We start from the raw sequence: 13,705 nt of genomic DNA on the forward strand, positions 1-13,705 counted from the left end.
TCATCTGTGGAGACTCTGCTACTGGTTTCTGAATGCGTTAAAGGGACATTGCCAAACTACCTACCATTGCCATTTTTCAAGCACTCACCAGTGTACTTTATGTTGCTCAATAAACACATCAAGAAGGCCCTCTCCTTCAAGAACTCGCACATTAAATAAATTAGAGAGGCTGTCCTGAAGCCACCCGTGGGAGGGAATAGGTAAGCTGTATTTTCATATTTCATTTATTTTAGATTTGTGTAATTAGCTGATAGAGGCTTGTATGGCCAAACTTTTTTTCTAAGGGCTTTCAGGTCTAGCCTTTTGGTTTGAAATTCATCTTTGCTGTAGTTACCATTCTCCTTAGTGGACTCAGCATTGGCTTTCCAGGCTTTTATGCAGGAAAAACATTTTTTTTTTTTTTTGTACTGGAAGATTTGAACTGAAGATCCAGTTTCTTACAGAGACAGATCTGTTGCAGATCTGCAAATGTGCAAGTTCATCAAGGATTCAAGGTCAAGGCACTCTGAGAAAGCTTCTACGTAGAGGTCTGCTCCCTCCTTTACATATGTATCTCCCTTCTGTCTCTGATAAGGAACATTATAAACAGAATCTGGGAGTATATATGTATTCCTCCTTTGAAAAAGTAAATTATTCCAGTAGGAAATTGAAGAAATTGATGATGTGGAATATTCAAAGTAGTTGCTTTCTGGCTAAGGAAAGAAGGGTGGAATATTTATCCCTTTCTTTACGCTGATAATCTTTTCTGATCTAGAAGAGAGAGGGGTCCCCATGTTACTCATTTTGTGCCACCATAAAAAAGGAGAAGACAATGTCAGAGTTCATCTATCCAAGAATTTATGAGGGCCATAGAGGCAGTCTCTGTGGCCTGTCATTATATGAATTATGATGCTTCCCTCAAACCACTGCAATTCTGGTATCCTGAGGTTTGAGGAAGAAATATCACACTACTAAGGTGCTGGATTTCATAATGAAATAACTAAACAAAAACAAAACAAAACACAAATAGGGGGGGGAAAAAAAAGGAGGATGCATATCAAATGATCAAGTCAACCTTTTTACACAATTAACTGAACTATCCAGTAAAACCTTAGTGTTTCTTGCCTTATTATGCCACTGAATGGGCAGCAGTCTTGATGACCTACCAGTCCCCACAGGAACAGAGCACATGCATCTCTGCTGATGTGTGTGCTTGATAAAAGCACTCACATACTGAAACTAATGGGGATGCCCTTTGCCGTCAGACAAGGCAGTCAGTCCAAATTATGAGCTGTTATGAGACAATATCTTTTCCACACTCCAGTGTATGGCTACTCTAGCAGATGGTTTGACTGCTAGCCTAGGGTGATTTAGAGAAGCCTTTCAGTAAGCACTATTTGTACTGAAATTCCTCACACTCTGCTGCTTACCCATACACTTTTGCTTTTAGATGCTCGCTAGCAGTAACAAGCCAACTCTAGGGATACAGAAGCAGTGGTGTTTCTCCAGAGTGACAGTCAGGCACTGACACATTGAGTACATTTCCCCCCCAATCCCACCAGAGCAGGGTCCTTCTTCCGCAGGCAACTCTCCTGTCTCAGCCTGGGTTCCCGTGGGTGGTCAAGGGGCTCCGTCACCTCCCTCCAGGGCTTCTCCTGCTCTGTGCCATTGAAGCTGCAATGGACTAGCAGCTTTTCTTCATAATGGAACAAAATGCTGCTGGGAATGAAGGTCTGAGTATATTTGGAGACCATATAATGGTTCTGTGTCCTTCTGTTAATTACAGCTGGGGAAGCAGGAGGGGAACACCAGGCTGTTCCATACACTGAATAAATGTCTGGGTTAGCAGCCCTCAACATGTCAAAGAAAGGTCAGGTGTGCCAAAAGGAATAGCAACACCTGACAAAGGAAGGTGAGGTGGGCCAAAAGCTTCCAGTCGTGGTCATTTTTTCTGGCAGTCACAAGTAGGTGACTTTTGGACTGATACAGTTAGGTCACAGGGTTAGAGTTAGGGTTTGGAAAAAGAGAAATCACAAAGCTTCAGTGTGACTGGAGTTGCAAAGAGGCTGCCAAAGGAAGATGAGGTGTGTGAAAAACTTCCAGTCTTGAGCACTCTTGATGAAATATAAAGCTGGAGAAGAAGGACAGTGGAGTCCTTGTAGATACCAAGTTCAGTGTGAGTCAGTAACATGCCCTTGCTGCTAACAGCTTTTTGGGCTGTATTAGGCAAAGTATCACCAGCAGGCCGAGAGAGTACCCTTCCCCTCTACTCAACACTGGTGAGACCCCAGCTGAAGTACTGTGTCCAGTTCTGGGCTCCTCAGTACAAGGCAGACCTAGACATATTTGGAAAGAGTCCAACATAAGGCCGCCAAGATGTTTAAGAACTGGAGCACCTCTCCTTTGAGGAAGGCTGAAAGAGTAGTACTGTTCAGCCTAGAAGGGGAAGTTCAGGGGGGATCTTATCAATATCTATAGATATCCTAAGGGAAGGTGCAAAGAGGATGGAGCCAGGCTCTTTTCAATGGTGCCCAGTGACAGGAAGAGAGGCAACAGGCACAGACTGGGACACAAGAGGTTCCAGCTAAACAGCAGGAAGCACTTTTGTACTGTGCAAGTGATAGAGCACTGACACAGGTTCCCCATAGAAGTTGTGGAGTCTCCCTGCTTGGAGATGTTGAAAAATTATCTGGACATGGTGCTGGGCAACCTGTTCTAGGTGGCCTTGTTTTAGCAAGGGGGTTGGACAAGATGGCCTCCAGAGGTCCCTACCAATCTCAACCATTTTGTGATTCAGTAATGTACTCACCTGGCCAGGTCTGGAAGGAAGTGACAGAAAAACTGAAGAAAAAGCAGGACACTGCCCTCCCTTTACCTACAGCTTGGAAGTAAATGCTTTTCATCTGCCTTCCTGCTCCTCATCTTCCTTTATGCTCACGACATGGGGAAGGTGACCTACCTACTACACTGAGATCTGAGCTCTGCAGTCTGTCCTACCTAACAATAGTGCAACCGGATGTGGTATGGCACTACATTTTGTGGAGATTAAGGTCTTTTTGCCTTCCTTTTCTCTGTCTCTGAAATGAGAAGAAGAGGGTTTGGGATCTTCCTCTCAGGGTCCATTAAAATGACATGGCATTAGAATGGCACTAGAATGACACGGCATTAGAATGGCAATAGAATGGCACTATCTATTCCACCATGCCTGGAATGACCCTAACAAGATTTTGGTGATGTTTAGTCCATCTACATTGCTGTTCTAAATAAAGAAGTAGCCTCTGAATCTAATCGTAATGTGGTTTATGTTCCCCAACATTTCTGTGCAAAGCTAGCCAAACTGGGAAAAGAACTGGTAGAAAGAAGTCTTTCCTATCTACCTTGCCATGTTATTACTTAAGATTACACAACTGCTCCTGTTCTACAGACAGGAGCTGACCTTTCCCTCCTCCTGTCTGGTACCAAGTGTGTCTCAACTTTGAGCAGAAATTTTGACACAGAATTCACATATTTTGCCACATTTAGGTGAAAGGCAAAACTTTAACTTTGTTGTAACAGTCTTCTCTCCTAAATCATAGCTTTGGGGTGATTTCATCTTAGCCACAAATTTTGATCTGATAATCTCACAAAATGCTGTCAGCGGAATTGGTACTTCAGAGGATCCAGCTTGTATGGGCAGCAAGAAGAGCCTGGCATTGTCCAAGAAGATGGAAATTGCTGCTGGTATGACAAGTACATGTCATGCTGGAGAGATCAACGATGTATGGGCATGAGTGATGAAGACTTTTGATATATAACTGATGGTGTAATAGATGTTGGATGGTGAAGGCAACTTGGATGGGAAAATCGGGAGTTTTAGTATGACTATGTTAAACTTAAGCTCATATGAAATCTCTTGGGAGAAGACATCAGTGTTAACCTGAGGATTCACATGTAAGAAGACACATCAGTTAGATGTTGCAATGGGATCCATAAGCTATGAAATAGGACAGTGGGAATGGAACAGGAAAAGGTCAGGTGGAGATAAAATATAGATGGAACAGACTTTTGTCTTAATAAATAATGAATTCCCATATAGTAAGGGAAAGAAAAGACATACAAAATGAACAGATAGAAGATGCAAAAGGAAAAAGCAGAAGGAGGGTAAAGAGAGGGTATAAATGAGTTTTAAGGGTCACAAATGTGTTCAGAAAAAGGGACAGAGTAAACTGTTGTGTGTAAGCAAAGCGATGGAGTAGAGACTATGGAATCAAGAGTGGAAATGACTGAGGAAGAGAATTTGCAATATGGATTTTTACTCTTTGTCTTAACTCTGTCGGATTTCTTCCTGCTTTACCCAGCAAAGAGCCTCTGACCAATTTTGCAGTTTTGGAGCTTGAAAACAATTTATTTGGGAGTTTTGAGAGGGGCTATGGTACAGCTGAGGACAGGGGGCTGCAAGTCAGAGAATCCACAGGGGAAAGGATAGTTCTCTTTGAAGTGTTCTCTTTCAATTGGGAAAATGAAGGTAACAGTTGCCCAGATCTACTGAAAGGAGCACACGTGGGAGGCATCCTTTCAAATCTGGATATATTTTTTCAGCTCAGGTTAGAGGAAGGTTCTTCCATGTCTCCTTTGGAGATTAAAAACTGTGTAAAAAACAAGTACAGTCCTCTGGGACAATCACAGGCATGACCCCATGCTTTCCACCACAGAAGTACCTAAATCTTGAAGCTGGTGGCTATCTCAAGATCATGTAGATTAGGCTGGACTGCAATGCTGCCCATAATGGTGCTGATGGAGTGTGAAGTGTGAAAGACCTATTGCCCTGTTTCACACCAGACAACATTGATTCTGAGTAGCAATTACCTGTCAGACTTGACGGGGACAAGGCCAGATCTGCATTATGATCTCGATTTGAAAAGCTAAAAATAGCATATATTTCTGCAGACAACAAAATTCCCAGTCTCAACTATTTCAAAGGAAGGCATGGAGGTCAGGTGTCACAGCAGTGAAGCAGGAAGGATATCATAAAAATGGAGTCATGCCACTCTTTGCACTTAACTCACTGTCAATAAACTCAATAGAAAATATCTATCCTGACAGCTGAAGGCTGTTTTCTGAAAAGGCTGTTTTTGTAGAAAGTGTTGGTAAGGTCTGTTTGTTTCTTGACTGGAATGTCTGGGTATGTGATCATGTGCACCAACTATTTATATCAGTGTTGACTGAAATTTGTATAATAGCAGTGTTATAGGAAATATTTCAAAAACAGAAAAAAAAAAAAAAGTGGGTCAAAAGCAATCTGTAGAGGTAAACATGAACAGAAACATAATTTTTGAACTCCAGAACTAGAAACTGAGAGTCTCTCTTATCTATAACGTTTTCTTCTGCTCTTTTCTCTATCTCTATATCAACAAAGAGAATCAAGCAGTCTTAGGGAAAACATCTCCTATGGTATTCCTGATATTAATAATACTACAAAAATCACTGCAAACTGACTCATAATCTGGGATTAAGAATGACTGCTGAGGTACCAGCAGCTTCTGCTAATGGGAGTACCTAGCAAAAGACCCCAATAAACACCGTGAGTGACTAGACAGCAGACCAGCTCACAGTCTGTCCAATGGGATTTCCTATCCATGCCTCTTTGACAAAGGGAGGGACTACATGAAAATTCTGACCAAGACATAAAGGAGATGTAGAAAGAAAGAATAAAAATCCAAGAGCTGCTGCCAAACTGCCACTTTACATGGGTCAGTGACTCAAAATAACATTTCCTGAAAAGAATCTGATTTTTTTTTCAGGGTTTTACCTAAAAAATATAGGAAACAAAATGTGTACAGTGGCATTTGCTAGAATAGCCACTCAGGGTTAGACCATGGCCTCTGACCTAGTCTCCTCTCTCTGGCAGGGGCCAAAAGTGGCTGCCTAGAAAAGCATGTAAGAATAGGGCAAGTATACACAATATTTTCTCTTTGTTTATTTTAAACCTGGATCCTGCCTGAATCTTTCCTGTAGTTCTTATACTGAAATTGGGAAGTTGATCTGTAACCGCTTTCCCCAGTACAATCAGGATTTGAGAGACCTCTTTGCTTTCCCTGTTCGGTATCTCTATTCCAATCTGGAGAGCTGGCTTGTTTATTCCTTACCCAGAAGGTGTCCCACGTCTGATCATTTTTTTTGATCTATGAACTTTTTTCATTTTGGCGACATCCTTATTTAGGTTGGAGAGACAAGAACGACACTTAACGGTTAAGGGAAAGGCAATCTGCTCCCAAAGCAGAATCAACTCACAGAAAAACAGATGAGGCTTTGGCCATTACATTGCTTGTTTGCTTCTTGCACTGCAGTGAAAAACATGGCAGTCTTTTTCATGAATCTTCCCCTTCTTTCCCTGAACATTTCTTCTGCAGTGACAGTGGTATCTGTGATATGAGAAGCTGTGGGATGGAGACACAGGCTTCAAGACCTACTTGGAGGATGGCTTGCCTCCTTGGCCTTTCTCCAGTCCCTATGTATTGAATCTTTGCAGATGCCACTTGTCTGGGATCAAGCACTGCATTTTCTCCTCTTTCATAGGGAATTGAATTATGAAGCAATTAGGCAGCAGAATCCACCTACTTGATTTAGGAGCACAATGACACCTCCTGAAGACCTGTTGTTGCTTATTGTGTTCAGAATGCTTAATGCCACGCTGCACTGTATGTCCTTGGGCATGGCTCCCACAGACTTTTGCTGCAGATGTGAACACTCGGATCGAGTATATCAGACCACAAGGCATCAGGTTGGATGTAGAGAAAATGAGAAAGAAGCACATCATGTGTATTTCCAGCTGCATAAACTGTAAGATCAGCCGGCAATTGGAATCATATTTTTCTTTATCAACTTCTTCACTGAGATGGAGGGAAACTTAGAAAACAGCTGCTTTCAGTACAAAACACAGATTTATTTGTAGAGAGAGTGCATCTTATCAGCAAATTATCCAGAGATTATTTGGATATATTATTTGGAAATAAAATAGTGTGTCATCCTGTACACTTTATCCTATTTAAAGACAAGGCTGACAAAGAAGTGGATAGAACTAAAGCTTTATAGCCAATATTCATTCTTGAATTTCATGGCTTTGTGACCTTAATATAGCTAAAGACATCATTTTAGCTAAAAGTATGATATCTCGATGCTTTTCTCTGCAAAATGTCCTTTACAGCAATGGCATTGTAAAAAAATGAGTATCTAGCATAATAACAAACTCTTAGAAGTGTAAGAAAAGATATTGTTGCCTCTAGGAGGCAGCATTTTATTGCAAATACACTTATCATATAATTTAGTGCCTGACACTTCAGAAGGTTTTCAGGCTTTTCAAATTCCTGTGATTATTAAAAATATATATATAGCAGAAGTGAAGTAAACATTTACATTTGCAATGGAGCTGTATGTGTGAAAATGAGTTCTGCTTCTCCAACCAACCAGAGACAATTCTCAAATGAAATAGACATAATCAGGCACAAAATGTGCTCCTTGGGTTCCTGTTTTCCTGGGTTTCCAGTAGCAAATTAACAGAATTTGATGGAAAAGCAGAATATTTGGGTTATTCTTCTGCTCCCCAGAGGATACCCTCCCTAGGAAAACATCTGCTCATTTGCTTAACCTCACCTGCTAAATGTGTACATATTTAATCTTGCACATACCACTTTCCTTCAGCCACATTTGCAGTGGTTTGGTTTTCTTTCACCCAGCTCTGTCCTGAGCTGGAGATGGCAATTTCTTTCTGGCCCACTGTTACTAATCTGCTAAGACCTTATGCTAAAGCAGTTCACCTGGTGAAGCACAGACCTTGTTTTCCTGCTGGGCTTTGTGGTGTGATGTGACTTGCTGAAGCACAGCTGCCTTTCTTTCTGGAGATAGCCTCTTGGTGCTCTCAGAGGAATTGTGATTTTTTTTTTTTTAATCTGCCTCACATGTTAATACTCTTACAACATCCCAGGTGGGTCCAATGTAAATGTAGATCAACAGTGGAGTCCAGATCAGTTTGTGGCTTGAATCTTTTGTAGCCCTCAGAAACTAAGTAGTGTTCATGACGGTGAGTTGTCCTCAGTCTTGACTTTGGTATTGTTTATGCTTGATGTACAAAGCTTTTAATTCCTAATTTCTCTTCTGATCAGCTCAGCAACATGAGTTGCTCTAACTTCATGGGTTAGTAGCACAGGGAAAGAAAAAGAATTCTTCACAGTTACTTCAGTTAGTTTTTCAGGGAGTTGTTACAACAACCAGTTTGGGTCTTTTTAATGTGTGAATAAGATGACTGACAAATAAACAGGAAAGTCCTTATGGGAGGTTATATGAAGCAGATGGATAGATTTGTGAGTGAAAAGTCCATGAGGACTCATTGTGGTCCTATAGTCTGACCCTCTGTACCACACAGGCTGTTGATCTTCTTCGGTTTAACTCGTGATTGAATGAAAATAGATCCCTTAAAAACAAGTTGCATACAACCAGTCTTGATTTCAAAACTGCCCACGATGGAGAACCCTCCACAATCCCTTGGAAATTGCTCCTGTACAAATTATGCCCATTGTTAGAAATCTGCAGCATGCTTTTAGCCTGAGTTTGTCTGTCATCAGCTTCTGGCCATTAGCTCCTGTTAACGCTGTGCTTGCTTGACAGAAGAGGACCTCTGTTATCAAAGATTTATTACTCAGCTGGGTACTTATGGATTCTGTCTGAGTAAACCCTTAGCCTTTCCACTTACAGACTGACCTTGAGCCACACTCCAATCCACTTGCCTCCCAGCCCTCTATTCATTCATGTAGCTCTTTCATGGATGCCCTCTAAATTGTCCAGCAAGCTGGTGCTCTGCCCAGCAGAGTGGGGTGCAGCTTTGCTCTGCAGCAGTCCCACCAATGCCAAATACAGATGTTACAGGCCCTTCCTATTTCTGCCCAGTGTTCTTCCTCTCACTCTCCTGTGGATCACACACTACTCTTCCTGACCACTTTTGTTCTTTGGCTCCTTCTCCCTCCTTTCTAATGCTGGGCCTCCCATGCTGGGAGCACTGCTCATGCTCTCTGTCCTGACATCAGACTTTCCACGTGGCCACCAGACTGCCACTGCTCTTTGCTTCTCTCTGGCTGTTTGTTTCCTAATGTCACCCCTCTGTTTTCATGTAACTCATATGACTTGGCACTGGCAATTTAGACTTCCTCCCAGACACCAATAAAGATGTATACAAGAGGGGCAGATTGCTTGATGGTGTTTGCTCTTACAGTTGTGTTTTCAAATGTGCTCACTTCATTAGCTTTGAAAGTACAGAGCATGTCCCAGGTTATCTGGTACTGTTTAATTCCATAATCTAAGCAGAGCAGTGGGGTTTGAAACTTTGCTTCCCAACTTGCCACAAGGGATGCAAGAGCTGTACCACAGCCAGGTTCACAGCAGGTGCTGGTGACAGAATCCACATGACAGTCTCTGAAATAGGTACCAGACAGATTTTTTCCATAGATCTCCTGAATCCCACAGATCTTGGTCTCAGGCCAGTGCAGTGTCATACTATGGAATCATTTACCACGAGCCCTATACCAGCTAGCTGTACCCTTTTGCATGCTAAATCCTTTTTGTCATCCTAAGGATATGAAAGTGGCAAAAGGCTACATGCCTAGCTGGCATGTACTCCTGTACGTCTCGAGGTTTCAGGATCACTGTCTCTATTTACACCAGCTGAAGCACCACAGCTTGAAACTCACTTTTCTTGAGGATGGTCATCACGTATCTCCCTTTTAGAAAACAATTCCTAATTCTTCCCTTATTTATTTCATTTACTTGATTTTTTATGTATAGGTCTGTTTCAGTGACATTGATGGATGGGCCAAGCCCACATTCCTCTCAAAAATCTTCCTTTTTTGAATATAAAAATGTAGACAACTGCTTTATTTTAATAGCACTGCAAAAGATTCTTTCAGTGGTCTGTAAGACTTCACCATCTGTTGAAGGAAGAAAAAAAACCCTGTCTTAAAGCATTTACAACCTGAGGCCACAGAATACAAAAGCTTGAGGAGGTAGATGTTGTCATCCACCAAAGGAAGCACAAGCCTTTTTCCTTCGCTTTTGTTTTTGCTGTGCTTCTTTTTGTTGCTGAAGAAACACGACAGCCATATGTGGTCCTGTGTCATTAATTGACAGTTTCAATGCCTAAGGTTGGGTGGTGTGAACACCTTGCCATTGTCTAGCAAGCTCTTTTAGACCACCATCCTGTTCAAACTGTCCCGTACCTGTAGCACAGAATCTCAGAATCTCATAATGAGTTGATACAAGAGAAAACATGAGCTTACACCTTCAGGCTAAATCTGACTTGTAAAAGGATTTCTCTTTCCAATTTCCTTCTGTTAACTCACACCTCTGCCTCAATGCCTCAGTAAAAGTATCTGCCAAGTACCAGCCCCTGACAGAGTGGGTTGAGTCAGGGAAAATAGTCGGCAACCATCTTTCATTCAGAAGTATGTGGACTTTTTCTTGTCATAGCGGGAATTCTGGAAGTTTAATTTGTGTCTTCTACTTCTAGAATAGAAGTTGCAAATCCTAGACCTGCTTATTTTAATTGTTGGAAATTGCACTAAAGATCTTTTTTGTGGTAAGGCATGAACTGCAGCCAGGCACTACAAAAGCCCTTCTAATTCTCCATGTGATCTGCAGTAACGATTCTTCATTCAGAGAAAGCCTCTTTCACATAGCCAATGGACAGAAAGCCCAAAAAATATCAGTGAAAAAGCTCAAAGCAGGAATAAAAATCTCTAAGCACCTAAGGTTGGCCAGTGCCTAATGTTTTGTCATCAAAAAAACGTATTAATGTCTGAAGTATCAGGAGCTGAAAACCATGCTAAGGAAATGTTTAACAACTGGAGTGGACTAGTTACAGTCAGCTTCATCTTTTTTCTCTGTTGTTAGCATTATCAGCCTGAGGAAATCAATTGTACTTTCTTCTAATCACAATTTTAGCACAGGAACATCCTTGGTTTTATACGTACTCACCATTACATGTGGACTCTTGAGCAGGTGGACAGCACTGATGTTGTCCTGAGGCAATTTACCTCTCATGCAGCTCTGGAGGTTATAAAAAGGTTGAAGTTATAAAAAGCAACAACAAAGCTATCAATCCCATAGCATGGTCCTGGAGTTGACAGGGCTCCAGCAACTGCCAGTGAAAGGGAATAATGTCCATGCTGTAGTGTGCAGGGGTGGAAGGTGGGACCCACCAGCCCTGCTTCATTCCTTCAATGCCTCTTGGAGGTGGAATGGGACAATTTCTCTTTTAATGAAGGCTACATCTCTCTATGCTTTGTCTATAAAGATGCAGGCCATTGTCCAAGGATTGTGCTCTTTTTTCCCTGTCTTACATCTCTTTGGTGGTACTAATAAATCTAGCCAGAGTAAATGTTAGTAATACAAATGTGTCATAAGCTGGGGCCCATCTTATAATCATGGATATGCTTTTGTTCTTTTTATATGTATTCTTGTACCAGAATCTGGAGAAAATACATGGTCAGAGTGACTGTAAAATATGTTTTCAGTCCAGAAAACATATTTCAGCACATAAAGTTTAGCTTGCAAATACAGGCTTTCATCTTTCCACCTTCAAGTCTCTTTCCAAAGGCAGAGATGACAAATAAAAAAGCAATGGGCATCAGCAATGTGAATGGCCAGCAAGGAAAGTTGTTAGCCTGGCCTCATTTTAGTTTACTTGTGCCTTAAAGAAAAAGGAGCAACTGCATTATTTGGTATTGAAACAAGCAGCAAGTGTAAACCTGAATTTTAAATACATTTATGGTGCAAATTTTTTAGAACAGCATGTGCTGAAAATAAGCAATGATTATAGATAGATGCAGTGACTGTATGTGCCAAGGCTAGTTAAATTATGTATCTGTACCAGTTACATCCATCAGCGCACACAAAAAATTCTTTAGTCTTTGGCCTGTCGCTTGCAAAAGCTCGCATACTGTTAATATTCAATGTTTAGGATAGGATGTTTAGGATGTTGTTTTAGGATAGGATGTTTAGGATGTTGTTTTGTTTTCCCTAGCAATAGTAGCAAAAGGCTCTTGCACGGCTATTATTTATTAAAACATGGTATATTTGTTCCTTGTTTCATTTCACAGCATATATAATTTCTGGCAAGGGAGACTTCATTTATGAATTGCTAGAAAACATATTGGAGAGCTATGTTAGTAAATTATTGTCTTGCAGAGAGATTTTTATCTGGCCTTTCTTCCATAGCCTGTTGCAAGCAGTTTTTATATAATTCTCAGAACAGCTTGAAGCAAACACATGAAATATGCATTTCATGGATGGGTTGAATGCCTTCTCCACTACAAATCTCTGTCAACGTTTTCTACCCTTAACAGCATCTTCTTTTTCGTATTGTTTCTAACTCTCAGATTTCTGATTTAGCTCTGTTAGATTTCCTAGCACCTTGAGAAAGTACCCAAAGGCATCTAAACAGTGTGTTCAGTCCTTTTCGTCCTCTTTCAGACTCTCCTCTCTTCTACCTCCCTTCCTCAGTGGCAGAAGTCCCTGATGATATGGCATATTCTTTAAGATGACACCTCATAGTACTATGATTACAGCATTACCAGTCCAACTATGGGCTGAATGAAGAAGCTGCATGCGTTAGTTAAGTCAGCAAATGGTTGCAAAAGTCAGCCTGTGTCAGAGAGAGTTCAGATCTGCAGAGGTGACCACAAGGATGATCTTCAAGGCTTTGGAAGCTCCTGAGCCATGAAGACTAGGAAGCAAAGAAAGCACTTGTCAGAGTTTCTCAATCCCCTTTATGTGATGTTCTTCCCACTACTGGCCTGGTGTGGCCACTTTTACATTCTTGATAGACAGAAGACAAAGCTCAAGGTTTTCCTGCTGTGGGCTGAGCTGGAAAGGCCAATTTTCACAGGCTCAGCAGTGTATCAGGGGATTGTCTTTGCTTAAGGAGTCTGTCATGATTCTCTTCTTGATAGGGGGTAGGAAGTGGGGGGCAGGATGTGTATCTGGCAAACCTTGTAGGGCAAGCAGGAGGCAAGATGATGGAATGTGCAGTATACCCATAAGGGTGTTGCAGTGTTAAAGAGGAATCTTTAACAATTAAAGTGAGAGTTGGATGTGTGAGGGAAGCTTTGTGAGAAGGAGGTGAACATGTCATCTACAATTGAACAAATGCTGAGTGAGTGGTCATGATTAAGGTGTAAAAGAACCAAAAAGCATAAAAAATGCATGCCAAAACCTGAGCTGCAGAAAGATCCAAAAACTGTTTTTCTAAACATATTTATGTATGTAGTTCACTTTTTTTTTTTTTTTTCCCTGATCCACAGGCAGCAACTGCATTCCAAAATAGAAAGACAAAGAAACTCCCAGCAGAACTGGTTACTTTTTCCAGAGCCATATAAGGAATATTTTGCTTCTTGCTTACTAGTTCCACTCTGGCCCAGATATATAGTGACCCAGAATTATGATCATCTCCTGGCCACTAGGTACCCCTTGTGAATTGATCCAGAAAATGGTTGCATATGTCACAAAAAAAAAAAAAAAAAAAAAAAAAAACACATTGAGAAATGGCATTGATTCTCCTCTTCCCCAATTTAGGCAGTCTGTGACAGAAGGAAAAAAATAAATGAGTCAAAGAAAATCAGTCACCCTCTCACCTCAAGAGAAAGCTGCCTGAGAGGGATGCGTGGCCCTTCAGGTCTATTGAAGTGGGTTCCTTTCCTCTGCT

The sequence above is a fragment of the Oxyura jamaicensis genome, chromosome 5, assembly GCF_011077185.1.
Source record: "Oxyura jamaicensis isolate SHBP4307 breed ruddy duck chromosome 5, BPBGC_Ojam_1.0, whole genome shotgun sequence".
Taxonomy (NCBI): Eukaryota; Metazoa; Chordata; class Aves; order Anseriformes; family Anatidae; genus Oxyura; species Oxyura jamaicensis.